Source organism: Terrapene carolina, unplaced genomic scaffold (genome assembly GCF_002925995.2).
Source record: "Terrapene carolina triunguis isolate 2854851 unplaced genomic scaffold, T_m_triunguis-2.0 Scaffold84, whole genome shotgun sequence".
Taxonomy (NCBI): Eukaryota; Metazoa; Chordata; order Testudines; family Emydidae; genus Terrapene; species Terrapene triunguis.
The window spans coordinates 30,119,175-30,133,597 of NW_020664435.1; the positions used below are offsets into that span (position 1 = coordinate 30,119,175).

General features: G+C 39.9%; 1 protein-coding gene across 1 annotated transcript in view; it reads right to left on the reverse strand.

The window, feature by feature from the left end:
• LOC112115718 (probable acyl-CoA dehydrogenase 6) overlaps positions 1-14,423 on the reverse strand; it is a 148,976-nt gene that overhangs the window by 103,147 nt on the left and 31,406 nt on the right. The window lies entirely within an intron of this gene.

The following is a 14,423-nucleotide window of genomic DNA, read 5'->3' on the forward strand; positions in this document are numbered from 1 at the left end:
TCAATGTATCATACTCATTTCCTTCCTATCACAATCAGTCTCTCTTCACATCAAAAACAGGGAGGAAATCCTCTCACTCTTATTCATCATTTACTGACTGACTGTGAAGAAGAAATATTGCAATAATCCTAAAAAGGACATATTGCCAAACCATTCAATTGAAACTGTAGTCTTCTACTTTCCCTTGAGGAATTATGCAGCATTCTCAAACCTCAGTGGATTAATTAGGCAAAAATGTATAAAGCACTTTCAACATGAGAATTGTGAAGGACTAACAAACTTAAGTTAACACAGAACATAATCACCAAGTATTTCTATTATTAAGTCTAGTCTAATAGACTTCAGAAACATCTCAGCATAAACTACATCTTTTCATTTCCCACTTCACTTACTGTAGAGTATGTTATCACCTCTAATGTAGCTGTCAATATGTCAGCATAAACCAAACAATGCAATCAAAGCGGACCTCAAATGTAATATAAATGAGGTGCTGAGTCCCATGTCACTTAACAAAACATAATACCATCTAAGGTTATTCTAAGGCACCTATCACTGGTATCTACTGTAAGTAACGAACAATTAAAAAGGTAGCATGGAGCATGCCCAAAAGGGTCTCCGTTCTCTTCATGTCTACCCTGAATTTCAGTTGTCCAACTCCAGCACAAGTTAGAGCTGCAAGGGGGCAGCTTTAACACCACTGGACTATTAGATGCAGTGGAGGCTCCGCGCACTGACCCTGCCCTGAGTGCTCGCTCTGCAGCTCCCATTAGCCAGGAACCTCACATCTCCTCCTGCACCCCCACCCCCTGTCCCAGCCCAGAGCACCCTCCTGCACCCTGAACCCCTCATTTCTGGCCCCATCCTGGAGCCCGCACCCCCAGCCGGAAATCTCTCCCCTCCCCGCACCCCAACCCCCTGCCCCAGCCCGGTGAAAGTGAGTGAGGGTGGGGGAGAGCGAGTGACGGAGGGATGGAGTGAGCGGGGGTGGGGCCGCAGGGTCAGGGTAGTGCAAGAGTGTTCAGTTTTGTGCGATTAGAAAGTTGCCAACCCAGTTCGCTCCCAGCAGCAGTGTACATGGATTTTAGTGTATAGATGAACATTCAAAAAATTCCATTCTTTCAACAATCTGTCATTATTGATATTAATGTCAATTCTCGAGCCTTACATAATCCTGGAAAAATATATTTCTTTTGTTATCATTTCAGCTGTTCAGTTTGATGAGGGGGGAGAGACTTTTTTCTTTTGTTCCCAAACCCTGCCCCTTAGTGATCTTAGGACATCCTGCATAGATGGACTCATTCATTTTCTTGAATGGATATCTGATTTTTAGTCAGGCTGGCCTCTAAGCCTTCACCCCAAACCCGAATCAAACTCAAACCAAATTTCTCTTTTTAAAATCTATTATTTACTTGAACGGTGTTGGTAGGTGCAGAAAAAAAAAATCATACATTACACAAAGTCAGATATATAAGCCACATTTCATCCAGGTACTAAACTCCCCAAACTTCAGATGAGTTCACATCTAGGGCTTTTGAATTAGGACCATCTGTAAGTAACACATCACAAAGATATTACTGCATGCCTTGAGTGTTTCTTTCATTACTATCTCTTTTTGTCTCCACTGATTTGAACAGTTAACTTCTCCAGTCCCACAGTTTTTCCAGTTGCTGCGGTCCCTGCTCTATTATTAAAGCTGACCTTGTGTCTTGCACCTTGAAATATTTGTACATGTAGAAGAAGTAGAACCTGTAATACAACGGATAGAGCACTGGCCTGGAGGTCAGGAAACATGGGATCTATTTCTGTCTCTCACTCTAAACATCTACGTGACACTGGGCAAGTCACTGCACCTCTTTCAGCCACTGTTTCCCCGCCCACTTGTCTGTCTTGACTATTTAGACTGTAAGCTCTTCGGAACAGGACTTTATCTGCAGATGTGTTATACAGTGTCTAGCACAATGGGGCACCAATCTAGGTTGAGACACTACTGTAATACAAATAATAATTAGGGCTGTCGATTAATCGCAGTTAACTCAAAAAAATTAATTGCGATTAATCACAGTTTTAATTGCACTGTTAAACAATAGAATACCAATTTAAATTTATTAAATATTTTGGTTTTTCAACATTTTCATATATATTGTATTCTGTGTTGTAATTGAAATCAGTGTATATAATTTTTATTATAAATATTTGCACTGTAAAAATGACAAACAAAAGAAATAGTATTTTTCAAATCACCTCATACAAGTGATGTAGTCCAATCTCTTTTTAGTGAAAGTCCAACTTACAAATGTAGATTTTTTTTTGTTACATAACTGCACTCAAAACCAAAACAATGTAAAACTTCAGAGCCTACAAGTCCACTCAGTCCTACTTCTTGTTCAGCCAATCGCTAAGACAAACAAGTTTGTTTACATTTCCAGGAGATAACGCTGCCCGCTTCTTATTTACAATGTCACCAGAAAGTGAGAACAGGCATTCACATGGCACTTTTGTAGCCCGCATTGCAAGGTATTAACGTGCCAGATATGCTAAACATTTGTATATCCCTTAATGCTTTGGCCACCATTCCAGAGGACATACTTCCATGCTGATGACACTCGTTAAAAAAATAATGCATTAATTAAATTTGTGACTGAACTCCTTGGGGGAGAATTGTATGTCCCCTGCTCTGTTTTACCCACATTCTGTAATATATTTCATGTTATAGCAGTCTCGGATGATGACCCAGCACATGTTGTTCATTTTAAGAACACTTTCACTGCAGATTTGACAAAACGCAAAGACGGTACCAATGTGAGATTTCTAAAGATAGCTACAGCACTCGACCCACGGTTTAAGGATCTGAAGTGCCTTCCAAAATCTGAGAAGGATGGGGTGTGGAGCATGCTTTCAGAAGTCTTAAAAGAACAACACTCCGATTCAGAAACTACAGAACCTGAACCACCAAAAAAGAAAATCAACCTTCTGCTGGTGGCATCTGTCTTAGATAATGAAAATAAACATGCGTCGGTCCACACTGCTTTGGATTGTGATCAAGCCGAACCCGTCATCAGCATGGACTCTTGTCCCCTGGAATGGTGGTTGAAGCATGAAGTGACATATGAATCTTTAGCACATCTGGCACGTAAATATCTTGTGACACCGGCTACAACAGTGCCATGAGAACGCCTGTAATCACTTTCAGGTGACATTGGAAACAAGAAGCGGGCAGCATTATCTCCTGCAAATGTAAACCAATTTGTTTGTCTGAGCAATTGGCTGAACAAGAAGTAGGACTAAGTAGACTTGCAGGCTCTAATGTTTGCCATTGTTTTATTTTTGAATGCAAGTTTTTTTGGTACATAATTCTACATTTGTAAGTTGCACTTTATGATAAAGAGATTTCACTACAGTACTTGTATTAGGTGAATTGAAAAATACTATTTCTTTTGTTTTTTTAAAGTACAAATACTTGTAATCAAAATTAAATATAAAGTGAGCACAGTACACTTTGAATTGTGTTGTAATTGAAATCAATATATTTGAAAATGTAGAAAACATCCAAAAACATTTAAATAAATAGTATTCTATTATTGTTTAACAGTGCGACTAATCGTGATTATTTTTTTTAATCGCTTGACAGCCCTAATAATAACCAAAACAATATATGTAAAGGCTTTCTCCTCTGGTCTCCAGCATAACAACAGACCTTTAGTGACTAGTGTGATCCTTTTATCAGTAACCTTGTTTATTTATAACCCAGGTTACCTCACATCCAAAATCTTGTACATCCCTCCGCCTTGGAATAAGACTGTTTGCTCTCTGATGGATCTTTTTAAAATGTGATGTTTAAAATTGAACTGGAATTTCCCACAAGGTGTCGATGTGTCTCCATCCTAACCCATTCACAAGACTCCAGCATTTTGAGATTCAAAAAGTGCAGCAAATGCAAAATATTTTCTCCCCTATTATTTTCATTGGTATATGCCTTTACACTTCCAAATTTCAGGAAAGAGTGGAAGTGGCAATGCCAAAATGCCACAATAATGCTGTTCTCTTGGTATTTCCAGCTCATTCAGAAACAGGAAATACCAGAAAAATAATAAGAAAGCCTATTTTCTTAAGATATCCGGTCCTTTTTTTTTTTCAGATTTAAGGGGTTCAGACAAGCACCTAAACTTTTGAATAATTATCTGAACTAACTCTCGGAACCAGATTCATTCCTCACTAGTTTTCTCAGAGAATCACATCTACAAAGTAGTGAATCATGGTGTTAATTATTATTCAGTGGCTTACTAGGCTCATTTGTTGATTGTAGTTTATCTCACAACAGGTGCAAGACATAATTAGTAAATATTTAAGAGAGTTAATTTGCTGGTTTGTTGGTATGCTTATAAGTAGCATAATGGCCCATCTCATGTTAAACTTTTAGCATGTACCAAATATTAAAATTCTAAATGCAGCTCTCTGTAGCAGATCTGCAGGGCCCCTAGTATTCTGTGGCATGGCCATGACCAGTGAGAGAGTTCAAGAGCAGCTTTTTTACAGATTCGATACCATGTACCCATATTACCAAACTGAACATTGGCTGCCCAGTTCCAGAGAACATGAAAACAGCCTACCTACCCTTATACACAACACAGTGGGGATGAGCAAACAGTTCAGCTGGCCATGTTTCAACCTGCCAAATCAAACACAAACATTGTGTGACCATTCTCAGGTTACAGGAGTGGTTTAGCCAGGGGCTATGCTCCTAGCCTAGCAAAGCGTCCAGCTGTGACATGTGACCGGCACCATCTTTTTAGCTTTTGCACTCTCCCCTAACTGATGAACCTGCAATGCACAAGTTGCCAATTCATTAGCTTCTAGTGACAAGCCAGGAGACTCCATCCCGCCTCTACTACCAAATCCTGCCCTAATGACAGACCCCATTACTCTCCGAATTCCCTGGTCTTCTCACCCCCTATAACAAGGGATAGTACCACAAAAAGCCTCTTCCCAAGTGACTTACCAACTACCAAACCCTAGTTATTTCTTCAGATATCAATTGTATGCACTGAATTCTTCTCAGAATTGCCAGCCCCACCCACTTCGATTCAAATACATAACATCCTTAGGAACCACCTCCGCCAGGAAGGAACGGGGGGAGAGGGAGGTTAAATAAGAGCAGATGAAAACCTATTCATATTTATGCTAGGGTCAACATGTTAACTACTAGAGTGAGAAGAAAAATGTGAGGAGTTTTTCCAAGAGTTTTCATGAAAAATGGATCCACTTTTCACTGAAAAATATTAAATCAAAATTCTTCAACCAGCTCCATATTAATTACCTTAAATACAGCTTCCTTCTAAATCCACTTTTAATTCCTCACAAGTGTGAGAGTTTGTCAAACTTCTACATCTGAAATATCTGCTCTTCTGAAAATGTGTGAGAGAGAAGTAACAAAATTGGCATTAGGAGATAAATGGACCTCTCCCTCCTCTCACATTTCCAAATTACTTACACACACACACGATGAATCTGGCATTAAAAAGGAAAGATTTGGCACAGTTTTCAAGTTTCCTAGAATTGCAAACTGTAATTTGAATACTGAGTCTGCTTTTGTGTCAGGTGCTCATCAGGCCCAAGCCAAGAGTATCCCAAGACAGAGTGGGACTCAAGTAATGAATGCACAGCTTAAACAGTTTACACTTGCCCAACACACCCTGCAACTCCCAGAAGTAAAGGAAGGACCTAGCCATGGGTCTAATTTTTCTGTATTTTGTCAGATATAAATTATATTAGAATTTTCAAAATGTATAAAATCTTACTGCAAATAAAATAAGGGACAATATTTCAAGATGGGGTCCTGAAATCATCCAATAACTGAAGGAAATATTTTGTATGAAATGAACAACAATGGAACACAAACTCTTACGTGTCAATTATTTGCACGTGAAAATACATCAACTAAATGTAGGCACCCATTTATGTTTCTAATTAAATTTACTAAATATACACTTGCAAGAGAAATTCATCCCAGCAGGAAGACTATGCTCCATTTAAGCCCCCAAAATATTGCTGAAGTGAGATTTACTTGGTGTACAGTCTGCTGTTCCTCTGCCCAGGGGTGCCTTTCTCTTTTGCGAGCTTCAGTAGTTGTCCATGCCCTCAGCCTACCCACTTCTTTCTTTGCCTTCATTGAGGCATGTAGTAATGTTTGTTCTCTTCACCATTTTCAACAAGTGGATCTGGAGTGCGTGAATGTGACATGCACAGTCAGACACACAACTGTTAATTTTAGGCATCCCTCTTCAGCCAAACTTCTTGAAAATTTAGCCACCATTTAAGCCTGGGTTCATAAACCATATGGACAGAAAGAATCACATGGATCTTTCTTCTTGCATCTTTTCAGCCTTCACTCCAATTTCTAATCTGAACATGAAAACCTCCAAAGAATGTGCCTTGACTCGTTTCCTTGGTGATCAACTCCAGTGACCACTTCCCCGGATGGTTAAAAATATTTTCTGAGGTCTAACCTAATATTTTCTGTCTTTAGTTCTGGGAATATCAGATTTAGTTTCAGGGAGAGTTTTAATATCACAATAGTCTAATCACTGTAGTTTTTTGAGAGTCCCACAGTAAAATGAAATGAAAAGAACAGTAATGCAAGAAATTACATTATGTTGTTACTGCTTTTATTTTGTTTAAGACAGAACTGGGTGAACCTCAGAAATAGATTTTGCTTAAAGAATTAATGTAAGAGGAAAATTAAATTTATTTTGATTTATTAAATAATACCCTCACAAATTTACTATGTATTGTGTATCAGAAAGAATTTCTTAAAGTGCTGCAGTAGAATGTATAATATTTTCTCAATGGATATGGCCGAAGCCCCATTGCTTGAGTCAGGTAAAATCGAACACAGCAAAAAACTCAAAAACATGACTCAGGGAAAAATCCTTCACTGGCAAGGGGGTAAATAAAATATGTCATTTCCACTGCTAATTTCTAGAATTCTCCAGTTATCTATGGTTTCTTCTTGCCTATGGTGATTACATGACCTCTTCACTAACCGCTTGGGCTCTCATAACAGAACCAGAATTTAGAATTACAAATACATAGATGAACAAAAAAAATTGTACTGAAAAAAGATATTTAGAAGTTAATAAATCACAATTCCACATGGTGAAAATTGATGGCCCCTTTGCAATACAAATGCTACCTCAATCAACTCTCCATACACAGAAAGTTATTTCCAGTGCTAACAATTGCTGTACATTGTAGGACACATGCATTGTAAAATCCTGCTCCCATTAAACAGTTCATTGTTCACAAATGGAACAGTGTTTATAAAGGAAATAAAGCCCAGTTTCAATAAATATCTGCAGTCTAACAGATGTTTCCTACTATCTAAGCAAAACAAGTACATGCCTGATTCATGAACCACTTTTTTTGCCCCACCAAAAAATGCTTGAAAGTTAGGTCTGTTGAAAAATAAACGTTATCCAACTAAATAACTTTGAAAAAAAACTGAGGGCAGCCTCTTTGTTCTGAAACTGCAGCTGTTACTAAAACAAATGTATTTGATAGATGCAGCTCTTAACTTCGCGCTGAGTGCTGTCTGAATGGAAGCTTAAGTCTAGATTAGGAGGGATGTAGCATGAAAATTACACTTCTGATTCATGCTGGAAAGAAGAAAATAAGGTATGTGGCTAATGACAAAGAAATATTAAGTATGCAGTATGTCTGCATCCACTTGAAACTAAAATGCTCTGTTCAAGTTCTCTTTTTTCCACCTATTTCCACAAACAGATCAGGGCCACAATGGAACTCTAATATAAATGATGATATTATTTTACAATTGCTTCAGATTTACACACACACACACACACACACACACACACACCAGCTTGCTATATCCTAAGGCATTTATAAAGTAAAGGAATAGGGGTGCTGCCCGTCACAAGGTATGGCTACACTGAAATAAAACCCGGAGGTTGGCCTGTGCCAGCTGACTGGCTCATGGGCCTCGGGCTAAAGAGCTGTTTAATTGCAGTGTAGAGGTTCGGACTGGAGCTTTGGCACCAGAACCCTGTGTGCTGGGAGGATCCCAGAGCACAGCTCAAGCATCTACACCTCAATTAAACAGCCCCTTAGCCCGAGCCCAAGTCAGCTGGCACAGGCCAGCCGCCGGTTTTTATTTGCAGTGTAGCCATACCTGTAGGGGCTCCAGTGCTACCCAGAATCCCAACAGCACAACGCACAGCAGCCCTGCTTCTGACACAACACAGCTCCCAACACAGCCCCTACACAGAGCTTTGCAAGGCAGTCCTTGGAGGACAGCATTATGGCTGTTTTTACAGTGCTTGCACTGGAGGAACCATAGCAGGCAGATCTGGGGCTTTTTTATGCCAGGTAGGCCCTTTTACCTGGCACAAAGGGGTTGGTGCAGAGGTGAGGATCTTGCCCTAGTTGTTTTTCAAAAGATTCACTCAAGATTTCAGTGCTACTGGGTGACGGTGAGATTCTCTGCACTAGTACTTATGTCTCATTTATAATGAAATTTATATTTTTCAAGTCTTTAGGCCCAAGGCACCAGGAGAATTCTTAATTCAAGTGACAAGAGCGTATTTCACAAGACCCTCCTTGGATTTGTTCCTGGAAGGTTATTTCCAAGGGAATATTTTGTCACTAGGATTTGTAATGAACTCTGGGGCTTAAGGTGAAATGTATCATTTGGAAAAATTCTTTGCGCTACAGAAACCCTGCTGGATCTCCACATGGGCAGAAGGGCAAACATGGAGCAGCCATGTAGGGAGTAGGGGGCATCTGCACTTCCTGAGTGCTGGGAAGGAGAAGCTCTGAATGGCACAGAGGGGAGTCCTGAGGCAGGGCGAGAGAAGGGACCATTGGATCGATTATTACATGGATTCAGTGACCAGGCATGCCTGTCTATATGGCCTGGAGCAGGGGTCGGCAATCTTTCAGAAGTGGTGTGCCAAGTCTTCATTTATTCACTCTAATTTAAGGTTTTGCGTGCCAGTAATACATTTTAATGTTTTTAGAAGGTCTCTTTCTATAAGTCTATAATATATAACTAAACTATTGTTGTATGTAAAGTAAATAAGGTTTTTAAAATGTTTAAGAAGCTTCATTTAAAATTAAATTAAAATGCAGAGCCCCCGGACCGGTGGCCAGGACTCAAGCAGTGTGAGTGCCACTGAAAATCAGCTTGCATGCCGCCTTTGGCACGCGTGCCATAGGTTGCCTACCCCTGGCCTGGAGAAACAACAGCTGCTATATCAGCCCATAATCTGAAGTGGAAGATACAGAGGGCAGCACTACGGCCCCATGGCTTGAGGTTGGAATCAATCCCCTATCCCAGTCTCTGCTGTATTTTCCCTACAGAAAGTCTGTTTATCCAGGTGGCATAAATATCACCCACACTGAGAGAGTGTCTTTGATGCACCTTAACAATTGAAGCATTTTCTCTTTGGACTCCCCTGTCTGGAGTACTGTTTTTAATTCTAGTAAGAGGGCTTCCTTAAAAAGTAATATTGGGAAAGAGAAATGTTTAAAAACCATATGGTAAATGTATATACCACTTCATGACCCACCTGTTTTACTCCACTAATGGCAGCAGCCTCCATCACCCCTTTCTCTGCCTCTCCCATAAGCACCTTCGTGCATTGTTCCATGCTGCCCTTATGCATGGGACACCCTCCTCAAATCAAGGTGTAAATTCACTCCTCTGCCTAGCTCAAATCCCTTCTTAAGATCCATCTCTTCTGCAATGCCCATGGTAACTGACTAATGAGAATTGCCAGGTGGGTGAAAAGTAGTCGATCTAGTAATATATTTTATTAATTTACTTCAAAAGCCTCCCACTTGTAAACATAGATAACATACATAACCTTTTGTTCCTGCCCTCCCCGCCTTATCTCACTGCCTCCACTGTGTTCTAAACCAAACTGTCCTGTCTTGTTCCTATTTAATCTGTAAAATGCTTAGGACAGGGGCTGTCTTATTTTATGCTTCTACAGTAGCCAACACAATGGGACCCTGATTGGGGCCTCTCTACACTATTTTAATATAAATAATAAGATTGTATAATTTGATTGCAATGAAATTTATAATCACTACAAAGGGGCAATATTAATATTAGAAATGTGAAGAAAATGACTTGTTCAGAGATTGCTTTTGGGAATATTTCAAATTTTCCCATCAAACTCATTTACAGGGAGGGATGTTTTGCTCTGTATTTTTCTTTCACCCAATAATCCTATTTGTCCTTTAATGTTAATCTTAAGTGTTCTCTTCACACTGTCAGCATTTTATAAAGAAGTGGCAGCTCAGAACTAATTGGATTTGTCAAACAATCATAGCTTAACAGTTCTGTGAACTGTAACCACCATGAATAGCTACAGAAAAACCTGCAGATGTTATTTCCAAGAAAAAAATCTTCCTCTTAAAGTCGTTTGTGAGAAGACATAATTTGTTCCATAATTCAAACCCAAATTCTTAGCAACATAATGAGGTGATGTGTGTAACTAAGCTGAAAGGTAATGTGTAAAATCTGTGCAAATGATCATTTGCAGTTAAATCACAAATTAAAATTCACCTATTTTCGCTCCTACTCAATTTGCCCTAGCCTTGAAAAATAAATTTTTCACTCTTCATTGACTTGACAAAGACCTAGGGCTCAGTGTCTGTTGTTCTTATAGGCACTTTGAAAAGACAGATTATGAGAACTCTTAGTTGTAACTGTTGTGATAGAAATGTAAAAATATAATTTAATGAAAAAGGGCCAATGCACAATCATAGAACAAGGCTATTTAATTAATTATAGTTTGCATTTCTGTAGTGCCTTCCCCAGGAGGATTTTAAATTAAAGCCTCACAACACCAGTATTAAAACAGGCAATTATTATCCCCAGAATACCAGGGAGAACAGAGGTACTGAAAGAGTAAGGAAGTTTTCCTAGAATACACAGGAAGGCTATAGCAGAGATAGGAACAGAACTTAAAGCACAAGACTGGGAGACATGAGATCTATGAACTAAATCAATTTTCTGCACTTCTTGTTACATAAACTATATTTTTAATAGGGTGACCATACAGCCCGTTTTGGCCAGTCCAGTCCCCTTTTTAAGCCCTGTCCCTGGTGTCCTGATTTTTTTTTTGGCAAAACTGGGCATTTGTCCCATTTGCTCTTCCCAACTGATCATCAGTTGGAAAGAGCAAATGGGACAAATGCTCAGTTTTGCCTAAAAAAGTGTGGGGGGGGTGTCCCCCAGTGGGGTGTGGAACATTCAGGGGGGGAGGAACGAGTGGCAAGGGCTCAAGTGAGGCCACATGGCAGGGCTCAAGTGAGCAGTGATGCCAGGTGGCTCAGGACAGCCCTGAGTGCGAGAGGGGGCTCGGGCCAGCTCTACACTGGGGGGAGGGTTTTCAGGTGCGACCTGCGCCACATCCCATTTTCCCTTTGGAAAATATGGTCACCCTATTTTTAAGATACAGGATCAGATTCTCTAATCCCACTCCGCTCCCTATGTGTTGCTCTGATGTGCAGAGGCAATAGAAACTGCCCACACCTTTACTGCCAGGGATTTCCTCAGTATGAGGGGAGTCACTGGCTAGTCTAGAGGTGTAATAGCTGTTCCCATGCCACCCCTCTTGAAGCTCCCAGGAGGGGGATCCCATTGGGGTGGGGTTGGTATCAGGTACCAGGGCAAGCTATATTTGGCTATCCTTAGCAGATACTTCCTTAGGAGTTGTTACCCATCGGGCAGGTGCTTGGAACTCCACCAGGGCTTCAATCTCAACTCAATGAGAGAGCCCACCTTCTCTCTCTCTTCCCCTGGCCCCACATACACATTGGCCTTTATTGCACCCAGGAGAGAAAGGGCAGAGCAGAGAATCTGGGCAAGAGGAATGTATAAAATCCCAGTATCTATATTTCCTTTCAAATAAATAGAATGCAGCATTTCTTATTCCTGTGAGCTATTTGAGGCCTTATTACAATTTTTTAAAAATATTATTATTATGCAGGCATAGCCTGGAATTTTCTCTGTATCTGCGATGTATATCACCAGGTGGTGATATACTGTATTGGCTTCTGTGGGCTGGGAGCTTCAGATTAGTGCATTTTAACACACATAGTGGTCAACTGAAACACCTATCTTTGCCACTAAATGGTGAAGGTAAAATAAGTGTGAATGCTGTACAGGTCACTCAAGGATAGGGTGACCAGATGTCCTGATTTTATAGGGACAATCCCGATATTTGGGACTTTGTCTTATATAGGCACCTATTACCCCCCCATCCCCTCTCCCGATTTTTCACACTTGCTGTCTGATCACCGCACTCAAGGAATACGTACAAGTAGGCATAATGGGTTCAATCTTGGTGAGCTATGGAGCACCCTCAAAATGCATTCATTTTAATGAAGACTGAAAATGCTCAGTACATCTCAGGAGCAGGAGCAGTGTTAATGAGGAGAGATTTCTGTACATAAGCAGAAGTGCATCTACAGAGTTACATTCCTAACTCTGGATGCTATTATGGAAAAATCAAAGTATGGGATTGGCACGCAGGCAAAAATGCGAAACACGAAGCATTTGCTTCCTGTGAATTTCAGAGAGCAAACCAATATAACATTCATATTGCTGCTTGAATACAGGAGTTAAGCTTGCAAATAATAGAGAAAATCATTACGCATGTTGTATATGGAGAATAAGTGTACACAAATTCCACTGATGGTCAAAGAGCAGCAACTTAGCAATTTTTGAAAACGTTTCCCCTTTTAAGAGTGTTCACATAGTGCATTTAGAAATATATGCCTCTTTCCTAGATTCATGCTATCCCTTACGTCACTTGAATGTGACCTCAGAAGCAGAATACACAAAATTGAGATTCAGTCAATTTAAATATAAAATGCATTATGCATCTATAATTTAAATTATGCTAAAAGCTGAGATACCTAGAAGTGAGTGACAGGAAAATAAACCCCATGTATTATACAAAATGCTACGTTTGTGTTTCATTTTACTCTGTAACTAAACGAGGAAAAACCATTTACTGCATATAAAGGCCAACATTTTTAAATGTAAATACTCAAAGTTAAGCATCTAAATCTGTATTTAGGGACCAAAACAGAATATAAGACTTGATTTTCAAAAATACTAACCAGCCTCAACTCCTAATGACTTTAGTGGAGCTGCTGGTACTCAGCCCTTTAAAAATCAGTAATTTTTTATTTAAGTGCCTTAATGTGGACTTCGATGCCTAGCTTTATCCACACGCATTTGAATATTTTGGCTTCAGGTTTCTGTCTTTGAGCCAGTTCTTTCTAGCAATCCATAGTGAGTTTGTTAGACTAAATATAGACATGTATGTTTCCTAGTATATCCTGCTCATTCAGCATGTACAGTGAGGTGCATTTAAAAATACATTTCTGTTACCAGTTCCAGTGGTATTTCCAATTTTAAGTACACCGCTACCCCGATATAACGCGACCTGATATAACACAAATTCGGATATAACGCAGTAAAGCAGTCCTCTGGGGGGGGCTGCGCACTAGGGTGGATCAAAGCAAGTTCGATATAACGCAGTTTCACCTATAACGCGGTAAGATTGTTTGGCTCCCGAGGACAGCGTTATATCGAGGTAGAGGTGTATGTAGAATATCACTAGAATGAGTAACATCTTTTAATACTGGAATTAATTTTTAAGGGTTTCTACTCTATATTTATTACAACACTACAAATCCCAACCAAAATCCCAAATCCCAATTTAGTATCTCTATAGCAGACAAAACCAAACCCCCGGATTTGAATGCACCTCAATTTGGGGGAGAGTGGAGGGAGTAGGGACAGGCCATAGATACAATATCCAGATCTGAATCTAAACTTTCCCAAAGTCAAGGTGTTCAGATTCAGTCTATAACAGACAGCTATTAGAACAAAGGCCTGGTCTACACTACGGGATTAATTCGGATTTAGCAGCGTTAATTCGAATTAACCCTTCACCCGTCCACACAACAGAGCCATTTAGTTCAAATTAAAGGGCGCTTTAAATCGATTTCTGTACTCCACCTCGACGAGCGGAGTAGCGCCAAAATCGATTTTGTTAATTCGAATTAGGGTTAGTGTGGCCGCACACCACCGAATTAATGTGGTTAAAATAAATGGGGTAGTGTGGCCGCACACCACCGAATTAATGTGGTTAAAAAACGAATTAATGTGCTTAGTGTGGCCGCGCACAATCGAATTTATACAACCTGTTTCCCAAATTCGAATTATCTAAATTCGGATTAATCCCGTAGTGTAGACATACCCTAAGTGATTTAGGAGCCTGAGTCCTATTTTCAAAAGTGAAAATCAATGGGATTTAGTTTTCCAAGTAGAACCATGTGAATAACTGATTTTTCGATTTACTGGGCATTTGAAGAATTTG